We start from the raw sequence: 12935 nt of genomic DNA, 5'->3' as shown, positions 1-12935 counted from the left end.
TGAAAGATAAAGTTCTATTTATCTATAGCTGAGTAAGGTAGAGATAGATAAATAGAACATATGAAAAGGCATGGGGAATAGATTGAAAGGTCCAGCTTACATCTAACAGGAATTCCAGAAGGAGAGAAGAGACAGGGTATGGGAAACAAAATATATGGAGAGAATGGCAGATTGATACAAAGTATTGATAAAAGATATATTTTTCTCTTTTACCAAATACCTGGTTGCCTTGGAGCACAAAACAGTTATTCATATTTGTATTCTTAGAACATTGTTAGAGCTCATTAAATATTGATTTAATTAATATAATTTGTGTTCAAATATCAAAAAAGGACAAATATTAATATGCAAGATGTGACAGGTATCATTAGAGAAGTAGAAAGTACTCACTGATGAAGAATTTATAGTGAAAGATTACTTCGAGCGGGGATTATTACAGAAAAATTCATGGACGAGATAAATGAGTATAATGTGACAAATAGAAAGAAGGGCTGGGCATTCCAAGTAAACAAAATAATCTAACAAAGGCACAGGGTGGGAAAATGCAAAAGACATTTGAGAAAAAGTAAGTGTAATTCATTCTGGTTAACATGTATATACAAGGATTAATTGCAGAAGATTAAAAAAATTTGAACCATATTATGCAGGCCTTGAATATCAGACTAAATATTTTGGACTACTAGATAAAGAAAAGACATCTTAGGTAACTCATTGTTGGCAGGTTTTTTAACAAAGGGGTGACAAGATCGGAAATGTCATTATGAAGAAGGATTTGCCCCACAATTATGTACAAGATGAACTAGAGAGGAAAGACACGGGGGAAAATCAATTGATTTGTGTGTCACAAAGGATTCTTGGTGATGACAAAAATGCAACTCAACCTGGATTGAGCAAGTAAGAGTTTTGTTACATTGTAAACAAAACGTCCAGGGTAGATTTGGTCAGATATGTCCTTATACAGTGTTACATACTCAAGAATTTGGTGGCCCTTTATCCCTGGCTCCTGGGAGGTAACCTTCAAATCCGTGGAATTTACTGAGTAATAGGAGTGTTTCTGTTATTCATGGTGGTCTCTTAGGTAGTCCATACTAAGGAGATAATACATGATGGGAGCTGACCATGCCAGAAAGATCACCATGTGATTAGAGGGCTGGGGATTTGAGCCATATGATATCAGCCTAACCTCCAGGGAAGGAAGATGGGCTGAAGGTCGAATTCAATTATATGGCAAATAATTCAATCTAGCATGCTTATATAATGAAACTCTAATTAAAACTCAGGACAATGAAACTTGAATGAGCTTCCCTATTTAATGACATTTTGTGCATATGCTACACATCAATGTGCTGGGAGGGTGATGCATCCTAACTCTGCAGGGAGAGGACATAAAAGCCAGAGACCCTCCCAGATCTCACCTTATGCACCTCTTCTTTTGGCTGGTCCTTGTTTGTATCCTTTTTGGTACAATAAACCTGTAATCATGGCTATACTGCTTTCCAGAATTGCGTCGGTCATTCTACTAGATTATCAAACCTTAAGAGATGGTGTAAACTCCTGAATTGTAGCTGGTGGGTCAGAAGTGCAGATGGCCAGGGAACCTCTGAGCTTGCTGCTGCTGTTTGAAGTGAGGGCAGTCTCATGGAGGACTGTGCCCTCAGCCAGGGAAGCTTGGTCTACCTTCAGGTAGTTTGGGTCAGAAGTCATTGCATCCAGCAACGCAACACCCTGTGGTGAGATCCTGCATAGCATGCTTAAGGAACCACATGGAGGTCTGGGTGACTGCAGTGAGTGATAAAGAGTAATAACATATGAGGCCTGACAGATAGGCAAGACCAGATCATGTAGGCAATTCTCAGCTCTGGATGCATTTTCGAACGACTGGGAAGTTTTTCAAAGAAACCAGTGTCCAGATCCCATCTAGGTCAATAAAATCAGAGTGGCTTTGTAGTTTTCTAAGTTCTTTAGGCAATCCTGGTTGCGGTACAGGCACTGGCTAACCAGTGTATGAAGTCATTAAATTTTGTTCTGAGTATAAGAGGAGGGTGATATAGATGGAACATTTGTCCCTTCCAAATCTCATGTTGAAATTTTATCCCCAGTGTTGAAGGTGGGGCTTAGTGAGAGGTGTTTGGGTCATGGGAGCGAATCACTCATGAACGGCTTGATGCTGTCTTTTCAGTAAGGAGTGAGTTTTTGCTCTATTAGTTCACATGAGAACTAATTATTAAAAAGAGTCCAGCAGCTCCTCCTCTCTCACTCCCTCTTTCTTGCTGTGTGATCTCTCTCTACTCACTGGCTCCCCTTTGCCTTCTGCCATGAATAGAAGCAGTCTGAGGTCCTCATCAGCTGCAGATGCCAGTACCATTCTTCTTGTACAGCCTCAGAACCATGAGACAAATTAGCCTCTGTGAAAAATAAAACTTACCCAGCCTCAGATATTCTTTTATAGCAATGCAGTTGGACTAAGAAGCCGATGCAGGCTGTTGACCAGAGGAAACTCTCTGTCTCCAAGTTTTAAAAGACTCACTTTGGCTACTGTGCCTAGTCAACAACAAGGGTCACTTGAAGCAGTTAGAAAACCACACCCTAGTGTGAAACAGGACCAGAGGTAGGAAGGAGGCCAGGTGCAAGATGGGGTGGCTTGGAATCGGCCACTTCTGTAAGTAGGTACAAACATGTGACAGAGGTAAGAGAGAAATGGTTATATCTGGAGTATGTTTTGAAAAAGGACAACTTGCAGATGAGTTGGATGTGGAGTATGAGAAAAATAAGTCACGTATGAATACATGAGTTTTTCATCTAAGCAACAAAGTGAAAAAAAAAAAACCCACAAAAAACAAACAAACAAAAACAAACAAAAAAACAAATACTAGTCACTGTTGCCAGGAGAATGCAGTTAACTCGCCAGGATTGAGTCATGTGCTCACCCTGGAGCAGGGGGTGAAGTCAATCTTAATGAAAACACATGTACTCAAAAGGACAGAGGATATTTCACCGGAGTAAAAATCAGGGCATGCTACTAATAGCCAATCAGGGCATGATACCAATTGCAAACTTTAAGAACAAAATTTAGCTCTTCCTCTTTCCTTTTCAAAACAATTCAATCCTAAAGCCGTTAGGTGGGGCCAAGCAAACTAGGCATCTCTTCCAGTGGTGGGAGTGGGTAGCCATAGGGTTAGGGGGTTGAGTAGGGCATCAGACCCTGAGCTGGGGCAAGGGAGGCATTCAGGTTAAGCAGTGGCAGTTGGCAGGGTATGTTGGAGCCTGGGTGAGGTGAGAAGGGCACTGCATAGGAGGGTTGACCTTGAGGGGCATCAGCGCCCAAGCAGGGCAAGGAGGAGTGATGCATGGGAGGCTGCCCAGTGTGGTATCCAAGTACCAGGAGGATGCGGACAGCACCCATGCCAGGAGGCAGCCCAACCCAGGGTGTCAGGGTCTGAGTGGGATGTGAGGGAGGTGGCTGTGGTATGAACTGGTGGCTATCAAGGTATATGTGTGTGTATTTACACATACAGATATTCACTAGTTCTGTCCACTGCAAGGATGAGGATTTGTAACCCAACAGCAATGGGTGTATCTATTGCTGAAATCTTGGTTCCTAAATATTCTTCAATAAAAGAAAGAGAAATAACAGAGTCCAGCGCTAAGTACAACGTGAGTCCAGAGCCTATCACCAAAAATAAGGATGTGCTCAAAAATGATGAGGGCAACAAAAAAAGCACATAGGAGTCAGCTCAGATCCACTGGTCAAATTGGGAATATTTTGAGTATCAAAATAAATAATGATAGTAACTGAATAGGATACCCTGAATCCAAACTGATAAACTAAATGAATACATTGAAAATCTTAGGAAGGGTTGGGTGCAGTGGCTCACACCTGTAATCCCAGCACTTTGGGAGACCGATGCAGGCGGATTGCTTGAGCTCAGGAGTTCCAGACCAGCGTGGCCAACATGACGAAACCCTGCCTCTACAAAAAATACAAAAATTAGCAGGGTGTGGTGGCATGCACCTGTAGTCCCAGTTACTTGGGAGGCTGAGGTGGGAGAATTGCTTGAGTCCGGGAGGCAGAGGCTGCAGTGAGCCAAGATCATGTCACTGAATTCCAGCCTGGTCAACAGAGTGAGGCCCTGTCTCAAAAAAAAAAAAAAAAGGAAAAAAAAAAGAAAAAGAAAAAGAAAAAAGAAAGAAAAGAAAAGAAAAAGAAAGAAAATCTGGAGAAGAATAAGATATTTACATAAGTTTCAAAATGCCTTCCTACAAAGTAGGTACTAATCACAAAGGGAAAAAGTGTAGCTTTACAGTGAAGAAGCTTGGCAGGGACCACTAAATCAAGTGATCAAAGGGAATATTAACGATGAGACAAACTGAAATTAAGCCACGCCTGATATGATGCAGTAAGAACATGGCATCAATTCTGTGATATTTCTACCAAAATGCATAACTTAAACCTCATTCTGAGGGAAAATCAGACAAACCTAAAACTGAAAAATTCTACAAAATAACTGGCCTGTAGCCCTCAAATGTGTCAAGGTCATGAGAGCCTAGGAAAGACTAAGGAAATGTTCTAGGCTAAAGGAGACTAAAGAGACATGACAAGCACCAACCGTGATTGTGGACTGGATTCTTTTGCTGAAAAGCATGTTGTTGAGACATGGCAACATTTGAATGGGTTCTCAAGATTAGCTGGTGGTGGTTTATGGATGTTAATTTCCTAACTTTGACAGTTATATCATGTTGTGTAGAAGAATGTTCTTATTTATTTAAAAAAATACAATAAATTATTTAGGGTTGGTAAGACATTATGTTGTTGGGAATTTATTCTCAAATGATTCATCAAAAAAATTCTTTGTACTGAACTTGCATCTTTTCTTGTCAATGTGAGATTGTTTTAAAAAAAGTAACAGCAACCTTACTGGTAATTCTATTACACTAAATTTTGCTGTTATTGAATGGAGATGCATTTCATTATACATCATCTTGGAAAATCTTGCATTGGATCACACACTGAAAGAGATCTGGGGATTGACCACAGTTTCTTCTTAGAGGAATTTAAATTAACTTTAGCAAAAACTTTTTATCACCCCTAACAAAACCCACGTTAGGGTAAAACTTTTGCTCTAGGGAAAGTCTTTGACCATACCAGCAATAAAGAAAAGGTGACTAATTTTATCATCCATTCAAACAACAGGTCTAACAGCAAAAGTTTAGACACTGTTTGAATTAAGATTAATTAAAATATAAAGCAGTTGTGTGTAGAGACAGATCAGGGCTGCCATATTGCATTTCTCTGCTGGCCTTCCCTCACGTACCAATCCAAGTTACTTTCAGAATTTCCCACTGAATTGTGCGACCAAGCTGCTAAACTACATGAAATGAAGTAGGTAGTTTCAGAACAACTCCAAGAAAAACAACTAGGCTATTAATAGTGGTCTGTGGTATTTCCATACTGTTATGGGACTTATTGTTTACATATTCTGGCTGTGCCAGGTCTATTAAAGAAATCTGAGAACGCTGAAGACATTAAGATAGTCTTTTTAAACAAGTAAGAATTTAAAGGAGAATTACTTGTAATTACTTCAGCATTCCCTATTTTCTATGTATTTGTAATTCTATAACCTAAAGGCCAAAACCAATCATTCCATATCTAAGTGGTAAAGAAGATAAACACCTTGGAACAGATTTTTCTTCCCAGTTAGCAGATGTATAGTAAGCTGGCACGATGACTTTATTTATTTGTTTTGGTGGGGGTTGGGGAAAACCCTTCCTTCTCTATACCTTCTGAAACTGTTTTTGGGCCTACAGTTCCAGCGCTTGCATTGGTCAGAAGAGCTGAAACAGAGGTCCCTGGAGGACTAACTCTTTTTAGAGATTTTTCTTCATGAGGATATTGGCTAAGATTTTGAACTAACTAAGATTCTAGGGGTTCATGGGCTTATCACTAAAGGGAGAAAGCCCAAGGAGAAAAATATTATTATAGTAATAATAAAAAATAATAATTATAATTAATTTTAATACTAAAATGAAATATAGCTTTAAATCATGACCAAGTTATTAAAGATGAACATATCAGCTACATTAAGATGAAAACAATCAGGTAATCACATGCATATATCTCTTTGCCTTACGTGTTTAATATCAGATACATATATATATATATTCACACACACAGTGTTTGTGCTGTATCTTTCATACAAACGGTAAATCATGATCAATTAGTTATTTCAGATAGGGGGACAGGACTCTGGGAAGTACCAACGAAAAACTAAAAAACAAAAAAAAACTAAATACTTAGCCAAATGAGTACAGATTTGCTAAGGAGTGTTGGCTAAAGTCTGAGTAGATCCTTATTCCCATTAATAAGATATATATATTATTTTAACATTTGAATATTTCAAATATGTATAGGGTATACAGAACATTTGTCCTAAAATAACCAGCTAATTTGCAATATAAACTTACTGTAAATTAAAAAATCATTAATTTTAAGCTATAACTCCTGAAGAGACGGATATTTTTGTGATTAATGAACTTTGAAAGCTTGAAGTGAACATTTTCTAGAGTGAGCATACCCTGGAGGCAATTTCTATCTCTGCTACTTAATCTTTCTTATTTCCTTGTCTATAATCTATTTCCTTAACTAGGTCATAACTACTTATTAATCATTATTAAATATTTATTATCCTTTAAGTACTCTTGACCATCATTGTTCTAATCTGATATGTAGAATGACATGAACATAGTTTGTCACATTCAGTATTTGTATAGACATTGAAGGTACTACCGAGAGGAGCAAACCACTAAAATCATCATCAATTTTAACAAAAATAATTTTTTTTAAATTTTAAATGAAGCAAAAAGCCTAGATTTAAAGATTAAATTTTATATTGAGTTTGGGAAATTCCATCCTACAGAAACAAAATGAGAGTACTTGGTACTTTTCATGATCTTTCACTTTTATGCCTAGATTTCCTCATCTGGAAAGTATGAATTTTACTAGCTGCACAGATTTTCTTCTTAGGAAGATTTAGAGGAACAAATTCAAATTCCTAAGAATAAAGTTGCTAGATGATTTTAAAGTTGTTATTTTTCATCAGCAATGGTTGCATCTGAACTGGCAAATGACAAAATAAAAATAGAATTTAGAATACATAAAATGTACTTGACATATAAATTCACATTAGATGTATGGAGTTTTTGTCCTAGACACTTTGTGGAAGTTAAATATACCATAGAAACAATCAGAATTTTCTCATGAAAAAAACAGTAGTTGTGTGCCGTATATATTTAAAGCATGCATATTTGACTATTTTCTTCAATTCTTCTGATATTTTCATTTAAAAATTAAACTTATGATTTTTCTTTTTTTCAAAAACAGGGTCTCATCACTCTGTCATCCAGGCTGGAGTGCAGCTGCACAATCACAGCTCACTGTAGCCTTGACCTCCTGAGCTTATGCTCAGCCTCTGCAGTAGCTGGGACTATAGGCATGCACCACTGCGCCGGGCTAATTTTTTTTTTTTTAATGTTTTATAGAGATGGGAGTCTTCCTATGTTGCCCAGGCTGGTCTTGAACTCCTGGGTCCAGGTGATCCTCCCACCTCTGCCTCCCAAAGTGTTGGGACTACAGGCATGAGCCACCGTCCAAAATTTAGATTTTCTGAAAGAATTAAGCAAACAGGTATATTAAATTTTTTGAAGCTGAAAAGGTAGTTTCAATTATTCCCTCACTTATTTGTGAAGAAACCATTAATATCTATGTAAAGTGCTACAAAAATCAGGGGTGAAAAGGACAAGCTCCAAAGGCAGAACAACTATTGGGAAAACAGTTTGAGCCTTTTTTCCAGTCTAGGCACAGATTATGGGGTAGAGATGGAGAGTCTCTTTCTGAACTGCCTTACCTTATACCCTTTCTCATTAAAGCTTAACAGAAAGCACTAGAACTTACAATTAATAAGATTATGAAATGAGAGTCATGCTGAGTTTCAAAATTTTAACTCTATAGTCACCAGGTGCTCTCACTTAAAGTAGTTTAGTTATTTCATCATTTTTTACTTCTGGGAGAAATGCTTGGCACATAGTGAACAGGAATGAAAACATGAGACAGCAAAATGTCTCAGCACAATGCAGTCTGAAAGATTCAGAGGCGTCCTTTATGTAATAAGTAATGGAGTCACTGGAAAACTGCCTTTAAAAATAGAAGTCTCTTGCCAAAAGTGAAGACTAGCCATAGCATTTGAGAAATGAAGTAGCATGAGGCAAAAAACAGGAAATGTTCAAGGCAAGTGTCTTACGTAAAGACCCATAATGAAATATTTAATAAAGTATCATTTAAACAAACTATGCTAGATAAAACTTTGCATTGTATTTCTTAGTCAAGGCAGAGTGGGGTTGAGGGAGTAAGCCGGAGACGGAATTACTACCTGACTAAAAGCAGCTCTAAAATTGTATTACAGGTGTGTGATACAAAAAAAAGTGTAGAGAACAAAGAGAACAATTTATTTTCCTTTATGCCCAGCTGAGTTTCTCTGCCCCAAATGGTTTGTAGAAGACCCTTCTTGCATATTGCCAACAAAATTTTCACATCCACTAGATATTCCAAGACTTGTAAGTATTATAAATAAAAAGCAAAAAGGGGTCATTTCTAAACACACAAAAAGGGGAGAAGAGTTTTTGGACTGAAATTCTCGAATTGCCTTTAGCAGAAAAATGAAGCCATTTTAAAAATACTTGGCACAAAAGTTTTTATTCAAGTAAGTGTTAGGTTAAGGGGAGTTAAAAAGAAGGTTTTTCTAACAACGCTTTTTACAACCAAGAGCCATCTAAGGTTAAAGTGGGCTTCCAGATAGTGAAGAGGCATCTGTGGCCAGCCCTTCCTAAAGAAGCTCCTTAAATCAGGGTGTGGCAGACAGAGTTGGTGGAACTTGTCACCACCTAAGAGAATTAGACCATCTCTGGAAGGACCAATGATTAATAATCAGATGGCATTTCTTCATTAGAAAAAAATGAGTATCTCAACAAAGAAAATGCCAGTTAAAATATCTTACTCTGCAAATTCTGCAACTGCACGAAAGGAGAAAATCTGCTTTGGTTCTATAAATTGAAAATCATGAAGTAAGCCAAGTTAAGTACTAGTTGTCTACCTAGAACCTCCAAATTTTGTTTGCATTAGAATTTGAATACTGAAACTGATTTTTTCCTACCTCAACAAATCTTCAAATGTTGACCAACTGGGTCTTTATATCATATTCATTCATAAATGCCTTATGAAAAGTGATTGCATCTCAATTCTTATAAGAGGATCACAAATAAGATTCTTCAAGAAAACAAATGTGGAGAGTAGGATCACAAAAACATTTTTTAACTAAGTAACACCTTTGGAAATGCTTTCTCTTTCCCCACCCACCCCTGTTGAAAAGTAGTAACCTTTCTTTAACTTAAGGATATAATGTTAGGGAATAATGTTAAAATACTGGCCTATTTTTATTTTTTTAAAATTTTACTTTAAGTTCCAGGTTACATGTGCAGAATGTGCAAATGTATACGTGTATATGTGTGCCAAGGTGGTTTGTTGCACTTATTGACCTGTCTTCTAAGTTCCCTCCCCTTGTACCACATACTTCAATAGGCCCTGGTGTGTGTTGTTCCCCTCCCTGTGTCCATGTGTTCTCATTGTTCAACTTCTGCTTATGGGTGAGAACATGTGGTGTTTGGCTTTCTGTCCCTGTGTTAGTTTGCTAAGAATGATGGCTTCTAGCTTCATCCACATCCCTGCAAAGGACATGATCTCATTCTTTTTTATGGCAGCATAGTATTCCATGGTGTGTATGTGCCACATTTTCTTTATGCAGTCTATCATTGACGGGCATTTGGGTTGGTTCCATGACTGCTATTGTAAATAGTGCTGCAGTAAACATACATGTGCATGTGTCTTTACAGTAGAATGATTCATATTCCTTTGGGTATATACCCAGTAATGGGATTTCTGGGTCAAATAGTATTTCTGGTTCTAGATCCTTAAGGAATCGCCATATTGTCTTCCACAATGACTGAACTAATTTACATTCCCACCAACAGTGTAGAAGTGTTCCTATTTCTCCACAGCCTCGCCAGCATCTACTGTTTCTTGACTTTTTAATAATCACCATTCTGACTGCCATGAAATGGTATCTCATTGTGGTTTTTATTTGCATATCTCTAATGATCAGTGATGTTGAGCTTTTTTTCATGTGTCTGTTGGCCACGTAAATGTCTTCTTTCGAAAAGCGTCTGCTTATATCTTTTCCCCACTTTTTGATGGGGTTGTTTTTATCTTGTAAATTTAAGTTCCTTGTAAATTCTGGATATTAGACCTTTGTCAGATGGGTAGACTGCAAAAATTTTCTCCCATTCTGTAGGTTGCCTGTTTACTCTGGTGATAGTTTCTTTTGCTGTGCAGAAGCTCTTTAGTTTAATTAGATCCCATTTGTCAATTTTGGCGTTTGTCTCAATTGCTTTTGGTGTTTTCACCATGAAGTCTTCACCCAGGCCTATGTCCTGAATGATACTGCCTAGGTTTTCTTCTAGGGTTTTTATGGTTTTTGGTTTTACATTTAAGTCTTTAATCCACCTTGAGTTAAAAACACTGGCATATTGTATAATTGTATTCACTATATAAGAAGGGACAAATCTCTTATCAGGGATCTTTGAGTGAGGAAGTGTGTGTTAGTGTTCTAAAGACTGAAAGACTGAAACCCGTGGTACCAGTCTGCAAGATGACCCCAATAATTGCTGACTTCTAGTCACACCCTAGTGTAGTCTCCTCCCACATCAAACAGGGCTGACTTGTGTAACCTACAGGATATTGTGGGAATAACAGTGTATGACTTCCAAGGCTATATCATAACACACATTGTGGCTTCCACCTTGTGCTCTCTTGGATGCTTTCTCTAGAGCAAGCTTGTCCAACTCATGGCCTGTGGACAGCACGCAGCCCAGGACAGTTTTGAATGCAGCCCAATGCAAATTCATAAACTTTCTTAAAATATTATGAGATTTTTTGATTTTTTTTAAGTTCATCAGTTATCATTAATGTCAGTGTATTTTATGTGTGGCCCAAGACAATTCTTCTTCCAATGTGGCCCAGGGAAGCCAAAAGATTGGACACCCCTGCTCTAGAGGAAGCCAACTGACAAGTCAGGGTGACACTGAAGCGACTCTATGGAAAGGTGCTCATGACAAGGAACTGAGGCCTCCTTACCATTCATGTGTGAATGGGCTGTCTTGGAAATGGATCTTCTTGCCCCAGTCAAGCCTTTAGATGGCTGTGACCCCGTCAACATCTTGACAGCAATCACATGAGGCTTTGAGGTAAACTGTTCCCAGATTTCTGATCTGCCAAAAATGCTGAGATTATGCATGTTTATTCTTGTAAATCATTAAGTTTAGGATAATTTGTTTCTACAGCAATAGTTGACAGTCTTTTTTCCCCCTAAGAAATACTAACAGTGATTCAAATGAACATGGCCATCTTAAGGCAAGTTGATGGGCTCTGTGGAGTTACTAGTAATTAGACGGAACCTTATCTCAATAAATTTGCAATCAGTTTCTTGTTTCTCAAAGTCTCGTACCAAGACCACCAGCATTGGCATTACCTGGGGGCTCATTGGAAATGCAGAATCTCAAACTCCACCCCAGAGCTCCAGAATAGGAATCTGCATTTTAATGAGATTCCCCTATGACATGTAAATATATTAAAGTTTGAGAAGAAGCACTGATTTATTTGATTCCTGGTGTTACAGCCTGTGGTTGGAAACTCTGGATATACCTTAGGGGTACTTTTAAAAAAATACGTTGGAGAAGCCCATCTGCAGAAATTCTGATTTAACTGACCTAGGTTGAGGCCTTTTAAGGTGGTGGCCCTAATGATGCTGCAGGATTTTCCTCTAGAAAAACTACATTGAGGCCTCAGATCAGCTCTGACTTCCTAGCATGCCCCAACCCCGCAAGAAGTTAGATATGTCCAGGTGTATGCCCAGAACTGCCTTGGGAGGAGTATTGTGCACAGAGCAGGAGTCCTCTCTGGAGCTGCCATGCAGGGAGTGTGTGTGTATGCGTTTGGTGGGGCGCACCAACTTCACAGATGCTAACGACCGTTGCATGTGCTTCTACCTTCCTTTATTCATGCTCTTCCAGGACTCAGTTCAACCCAAGAAAAAGCAACTATGCCTTTCTTCCTGAAAGGTCAGTTTGGATTGCTGTCTAGGCTGCTCAGAAAACCAGGTGTTGAATGTTCTAAGGTTTCACGTGCCAAATGGGGACCAAACATTTTTGAGCTTTATCTTTCCTAATAACAAACTGCAAAGAACTAGTATTTCTCTTAAGTCCTTGGAAAAGATGTTTTTATTGTTGAATAGACACTACTGCACTAAGATTTCCACTATCATGGGTGCTCACAAATGACAGGCCTCTTAAGAAGCTTTAATTGACAACATTAAATATGCGGGTGGGGGAGTGGGTGCAGAATGTCTTTTTCCTTTGTTAGTGCATCCCAGTGACAGAAACAATGCCGACACATGGTACGCTCTCGATAAATATTCGTTGATTACATAACCCCCCTACCACCCAATAACTCCTCATCATTCATTCAAAGTTACTGAACGTACCATATTAGCGAATCTGCAATGGGAACAGTGGAGGCTGTTTTCTCAAAGGATTTTCTAATACAGCAACATATCTGCTTTAAAAAAAAAATAAATAGTGTGCCCCAAGCCAATGCTAGGCTTGGGTTTTCTGCGGTAGTTTGGCCTGGGGTCCTCACCAGGAGGCTGGCTGGGGATGTGCTCCTTGCCCTTGAATCTCCTTCCTTTGTAGTTTTTGGCCTGCGCGGTTACGTTTCCCAGGCGGAGGAGCGCGCCGCGGCTGCGCCCATTAGCGCGCGGCGCCGTGCAGGAGCC

This window comes from Mandrillus leucophaeus, unplaced genomic scaffold (genome assembly GCF_000951045.1).
Source record: "Mandrillus leucophaeus isolate KB7577 unplaced genomic scaffold, Mleu.le_1.0 Scaffold136, whole genome shotgun sequence".
Classification (NCBI taxonomy): domain Eukaryota; kingdom Metazoa; phylum Chordata; class Mammalia; order Primates; family Cercopithecidae; genus Mandrillus; species Mandrillus leucophaeus.
This window is presented reverse-complemented; position numbering follows the sequence as displayed.